This window comes from Cannabis sativa, chromosome 5, assembly GCF_029168945.1.
Source record: "Cannabis sativa cultivar Pink pepper isolate KNU-18-1 chromosome 5, ASM2916894v1, whole genome shotgun sequence".
In the NCBI taxonomy this organism is placed as follows: Eukaryota; Viridiplantae; Streptophyta; class Magnoliopsida; order Rosales; family Cannabaceae; genus Cannabis; species Cannabis sativa.
In genome coordinates, this window is record NC_083605.1 from 26,410,664 (window position 1) to 26,417,789 (window position 7,126).

A 7,126-nucleotide genomic window follows, 5' to 3' on the forward strand; every position below is an offset into this window, starting at 1 on the left:
GCTCCCTCTTGGTTTGTTTTTCGGCACCAGGAGTATTAAGAACCTTACTTTATTCTGCCATTTTACTAGTAGTATTCTTGAGTTCTTCCTGTAAAGGAAAAGTACATACATAATTATAAATTCAAACCATTCCTAAGATTTCCAAGACTTCACAAGCTGCACTCATAACAAGAAAACTTTGCACATAAGAATATAATAAAATTCAAAACTTCATCACAGACACTATAGTTTGACAAAAGTCTTGTATTCAGGTTAAGCAAATTTCAACTATTAAGAGGAATTTGGACTTAGAATAACTTTACAACCAGAAAGGTTTTCACAAGAACAGAATTACCATACTTAAAACCTCCTCCAAAAATTTAACCAATATACCAATTCAGATGCAACAAGTTCCTCATCAAAAATTCAAAATAATAATAATAATTACTACCTAAATCAATTTCACCCCAACACAGTATTTCAGCAGTAATTCAAAATTAACATAGCGAAATCATAAGTAAAATCAACAAATACAGGATAATAATTACAAAAATAACTATCACAAGCAAGACAAAAATATGCATTATTCATAAATAAATTAGACATGTGATGCACATCCATCTCATGAGATGATTAAGTGATCAAGTCATCTTACAGGGAAGAAGTCTGTCTTGTATGCTGTCCAAAAAAAATATCAGTCATCATTGCCATGCAACTACTAAGATCAACACCGCCAGTTGTGAAAATCTCTGACAGCTTCCAGCTATCTGGCAGTGGAGATGGTTTAACCCTATCCTTTGATATTGTCATGATAGTACCTGCAATGTAATAGAATGTAAGAAACACTACAAAGGAACTCACAGAACCCTAAACTTATACCTAAACTTAACCATCATATATATATATATATGGAAGAGGTTTCAATGGTTACATTTTTATTGTAACTATCATGGTTACATTTTTTTAAGCCATTGGATTACTATTAAATGGTTGTGATTAATTTGGAAATTAAATAAAAATAAATAATAAATAACTTGTAACCTGAAAGTAACCTAATCACTTATTTCCTTATAAAACTTTAATTAAGATTAATTATATTTTAAAATTAAATTAATTTTAATTATTAATTAATTTTTTGTAATTTATTACTATATAAGGATCTTTTAGCAATTTATTTTTTCATACTTAAATTATTTAAAATTTTATAGCAAAACTTTTTATAATTTAAAATTATACACATATAATTTCATAATTTAAATTTTATTATACTTGTAATCTTAATTTTAAATTATTACACTTAATTATTTAATTTTTTTATTTAAATATTTAAAAAGTAAAAAATGAAATAAGTTGAAGGATTTTTTAGAAAAAAATGGTTGCACTTATTATCGATTGATTAGCTTGATGCCTCATACTTAGAAAAAAAATGACTGCACTTGTTATCGATTGAAGGATTTGAAAATTTATTATAAGAAGAGAATTTTAATTTGTGTCAAAAGAAGTTTAATTTTTGTAAAAAAAAATAAATTTTATTGTAAATATTATAATTAAATTGCTTAATTATTAAAATAATTCAAGTAAGGATTTAAATATAAATATTAATTGCTAAAAGAGGTCTTGTTAAATATTTAATTAATTATTTTAAAAAAATAGTTAATTATAATTAAATAATTCTAAAAAAGGAATGTCTACTATTTAATTAATTATTTTAAGAAAATAGTTAATTATAATTAATTAAATCTAATAAAGGAAAGTCTACCTATTAGTAACCTGCTATTACAGGTTAAAGAAAAATGTAACCATATGGTTACAATAAAAATGTAACCATTAAATAGTCACCCATATATATATATATGAATACATATAATAGTTTTTAAACTACCCACCACGCCTAACCCAGGACCAATAAAACTATAACAATTTGTATGTGCCCAGGAGGAGTAATTATATATAACAACAATACTGAGTTTTGTACCATAAGAAACATAATAATGAAAGAATAATAATGAACAGAAATATGTAATTATCAGCATCATATCTTATTTTAATCCAAAACTAAATGCACATTTCCACACATATCACTCTTATAAGAACTATGTATGACCACCAATACTTATGGTATGAGCTTACAAATATAAAGTAATTTTCAGAATAGGAGAAGAGTATTTGAGTTATAAAGAACACCAAACTGCTACGAATATATCAATCCTTAACCATTGTATTCAAATACCAGTTATTTGATCCCTACTTTAAGCATCACATTGCAATTAGAAACGCCAAGGACTATATAATCACCACAATATAGTATATGATAAATGGATCAGGAAATGCAAGAAACAAATGAAACGGATACTATTTGTTTTGTTTTTTCTTTTCTAAATTAATATAAACCAGTTCTAAGACTCAATAATCAATCTTTTTAACAGTGTACTATATCAATGGCATTATCAAATCAGGCTTCAATATATCATCAAGTCCCAATTTACCTCTGTGAGATTCCCCTCTTCAGCGATTCCCCTCTTCAGCCCTCTGCTTGCATTCGGTTGGGGCCCGAATTGACAAACCCTAGAAAAATGCAGAGAAAATTAAATTAGTTGAAAGTGATGGTCCCCAATCACCTATGAATTTTGGGAGCCGAATAATGCAGAGAAAATTAAATTAGTACAGTTTCTCAATTTAAACTAATATTTTCAACCAGAATTTTTAATTTTTAAAAAATAAATATATATACCTGAATATATAGGGTTATTTTGTGCGAGCATGGCCTGAGCAGAAACGACAATGTTAGGGGCCAAGCTTGGCCCGAACGGAGAAGAGAACAGGAGCGAGAGGAGAGCTGGGATTGGGGTGGAGTGTTGCGTCGTTGACCAGAACTTAGAGAAGAGGGATCGGGGCGAGCAGCGGGGTTTGGGGCGAGCTTTGCTCGCCATTCATGGGGTTTGGGGTTGAGAGAGAGAGAGAGAGAGAAGAGAGCAGCGAGATGTGTTTTTGCAAAATGAAAGCTTGAATAGAATTAGGGATTTTGTAAATATTTAACAAGTTTGTGTCAATTAATAAAAGATGCTCAACTTTATTGCGTCGGTTATTAACAGACGAATAAAACAAATATTATTTTAAAAAAAATCACATTTGCCGTCAGTTTATATTTTAGCGTCGGATATGCAATCGACGCAAACAACTAATTGTTTGCGTCTGTTAAAAACTGACGCAATAACTCAGCCCTTATTTTTTGCGTCAGTCCTCGATGTTGACCGTCGTGTTGACCGACGCAAATTATGATTTTTGTAGTAGTGTCTTCACGATCTTCCTCACTATGATTGAGGTATCACTTGCTGTGTGTGGGCACTACTCATACACTAAGGATTTCGAAATTCAAGAGGGAAGAGAAAGAAGAAGTGGCAGCTAAAGATAGGGAGAGAGAAAGGCTCAAGTTTTTCTCTGAAAGAAAAATAGAAAATTTAAGTGTAAATTTCCTGAAGCCTTCACTATCTATTTATAGCATTCCACTAGGGTTAGGTTTGAATTATTTGGCATTAAAATAATGAAAATATCAGAGGGAAAACCCTACAAAAGTGGCCGGCCCTACATGGTGGATTTGGGCCTCACTTTTTGCAATTTTACAGTTTTATCTTTTCTGCATCTGATTTTCTCAAAAACGCCAATTTTCTAATTCAACCATTTAAATGCCAATTCTAATTATTTAATAACTATAAATAATTATTAAATAATATTGTCATTTATCATATTTATTAATTGAACCATACAAAGTATCATAATAAACAAATATGCCCCTATTAACTCTTTCTTTACAATTTCGCCCTTACTTAGTGAAAAATTCACAAATAGACATAGTCTAATTTGAGAATTATAATTGATTAATCAAAACCAATTACATGAGTCTTACAAGCAATATTATCTCAACTAGTCGGGGGACCATGGGTCTATATAACCGAGCTTCCAATAAGTAGATCAAGAATTTATCACTAAAATTCACTAACTTATTAATTCTTCGTTGAATCCACGTATAGAACTTAGAATTGCATTCTCAGTATATAGAATGCTCTATATGTTCCACCATATAGACACATCATTAGTTATCCATTGTTATAATCCTAATTTGATCACTGATCCTCTATATGAATGATCTACACTGTAAAGTTATTAAATTACCGTTACACCCTAAAATGTATTTATTCCTTCAAACACTTGACCACGTATAAATGATATTTCAGCTTATGTGAAATGAGTACTCCACCATTTATGTTCGTTTGGTCAAGCTCGAAGGAGATCATCCTTTGCTTACTATTCGCCAGATAGAAGCTATAGATTCCATGTTTATGCTAGCGCTCCCACTCAATTGCACTACCGTGTTCCCAAAATGTACGTATCACCCTGACCTAAAAGTAGGCTTAACTAACAAATCAAAGAACACGAATAGCCTTTCAAGATTGAGCCTAATCATAACAGGATTAAGAACATTTTATCGAGGATCAACTAGGCGATATTGACTTGAATAGATATTACGGTAAGTTTAATAAATCTAAGTCAAAGTTCAATATCGGTCCCTTCCGATGCATACTCCATGCATCCAACCTGAGCTTTACTTTAACCAATGCTCTGGAAAGAACATAGCATTTCTCCAAATGCAAGTAAACTCTGTTGTAGATTATCATATCAGTAAAACCCTATGTCTGATAAATCTAGGAAACTTTGTTCACATAGTCATGTTTACTTTCCAATGTGTTGACGGCACAATAAACAGGATCAAGTATGTGAAAAGGGTTTCAGATGAATTTATACATTATGTACATATAATCATGAAATAAATCATGTGAACCATGCAACATTAAATGTTATTTCTGATCTATATTAATAAGTAAATCTGATTATATTGAAATGAGTTTTATTTAGGGCATAAAACCCAACAGATACAAAATGCCATAGATTAAAAAAAATGTGGTAGTGTCTTTTGATGACTTAGGTTTATAAAAGAATTCTTAGAATAGTGCAAGTGGATCCTGGTCACAGAATACCTAACTCATATTCCATACAGTTTGAATCCATTAATAAAAGATGGATATTAAACACTTGAGAAAGTGTAACTGTATTGTATCTGGAATCAGAAATATAAGAAAATTTCTATTTGGAATCTAAAATTAAAGTCAAAGACTTAAAATTTATACCAAATATAATGAGTAATTCTATCTTGGACCACCACTACTATTTAATTCTAAGTCTGATTTGCCCATTCAAGTAGGAGATTTCTAAGATTGAGGATTTATATCAATTGGGAATAGAATTTCGGGATTATAATCATAAGCCTCATTTAATTTCTTAAGAGAAAATATAAAATGACATGAAATGATTTATAGACCATTCATCCAATGATATGTTTTGAAGCTAATTCAAAATGAATAAGCTAAGAGGAATTAGGATAATTTCGTTTATAAATAAGAATCCAACGATGCTTCGATTAGCGAATGTCAAAGTAATCTTATTTATACAATCTTCTTGTTTCATATCGTAAAAATACTAGTCTAAGGTGTCATCAATTGATGAACAGCTAGATGTCGCATATACAATATTTATCTTTCGAGATCTAACACTATTATGTATGTCTAATGGTGAAAATCCACTAGGGATTTATCTCATTAGATAAACAAGCTAAGTTAGACCAACAATGAAGATTCGAAATTAAACTACAACTTAATAACAGAAAATAACATGGTTCAATATAAATTCATACACAATTCAGAAATTATAAACATATAGCAAGTAGGAATGACAAGTGAAAATACTAAAACATACAATCCTAAATAATTTCCAAGGTTTTCAACAAACTGATACAGTGTCCCGGTAGGCGAGAGTCAAAGTATCATTTATTGAATAGAGTTGTCAGCTCATCTAAAATAGAAACCATTCTAGCAACCTTTTATTCGATCAAAATATACTTAAAATAAAGTGTACCAAAATTAATTATTTAAATAATTAATTTCACAATGTATAATATTTTCCTATTTAATAATAGAAATAATAAGTAGTCTAAAAATAACTATCTAGAAAATATCTTATTTGACTAAGTATCTTTTCCACAAAATTTGAAAAAATATCTAATTTAGGTTGTATTAGAAAAAATCTAGAACCTAAATATTTTTAAAATTTAAATTTAATTAAATATCAAAAATTAAGTTGTAACCACTTAATTTGAAAATATTCTATTTTAAGTTAATATTCGAAAAGATATTAACTTAAAAAATATCTAAAATATTCCATTTTAAGTTAATATTCGAAAAGATATTAACTTAAAAAATATCTAAAGAATCTTAATAACCAATGCCTAAAATTCTTCAACTTAATTTTGAAATTTTAAATCCAAAAGATATTCAGATTTAAGTTGGTTAGTTGAAGATAACTAAATATCAACTTAAATAGGAATATTTAATGAAAAATTTAAATTAAGCTCCAGAAAGAATCTAGATGGTTATAATTCTATATTTAATTAAATACAAGAAAATACATATAGTTTAGCTTAGAATAAAAAATTCTTTAAACTATAATTTTCTTAAATTAATTTCAAAATAAATGAAATTAATTATGTTGCTAATCAATTTTATTAGGTTAAACTAGTTTAATTACATAGTACAGTTATTCAAATCAGGCAAATGGGCCTTCACAATTGGGGTAGTTTATGTGAGGGGGTGCTGGGTTTAGTATGTCGTACCCACTTCTATGGCTCCCAACTCTCACACAAGGCCCAAAAGAGAGGAATTTAACCTTAAAATGAACAAATGTTATTAATTGAATAGGCCCAAAAACTAAATGGGCTTAAATAAAATCTATCAATAACTATGATAATTTATTTAGCAACAACAACCTATATGAATCTATAATGAAATTAAACATATAGGCTCACACAGGCACACATTGGATGGGTCCTATCATGTTGCTAGGTCATACACAGATGAAAGAAGATTGTAAATTTACCTGTTACAAATTATTTACTTGACCAAGGGAGTCATCACATCATTAGATCTGGCAAAAAGTAACCTTGGCTATTTGCAATCAAGTAATAATAGGTTTTGAAAACTTACAAACAAGCTAAAACACATACTCCTACAACAAGGTTAGTTGGATAGTTGGATGTAGG

General features: G+C 29.2%; 1 long non-coding RNA gene across 1 annotated transcript; it reads right to left on the minus strand.

Annotated features, from left to right (window-relative positions):
* Positions 1–691: 691 nt before the first annotated feature.
* LOC115701184 (uncharacterized) lies at positions 692–2,921 on the minus strand. The gene is made up of 3 exons (XR_004008520.2): positions 2,711–2,921; positions 2,466–2,544; positions 692–797 (listed from the first exon to the last, which is right to left on the minus strand). It is a non-coding gene; the product is annotated as an uncharacterized LOC115701184 (long non-coding RNA).
* Between the last annotated feature and the right edge of the window lie 4,205 nt (positions 2,922–7,126).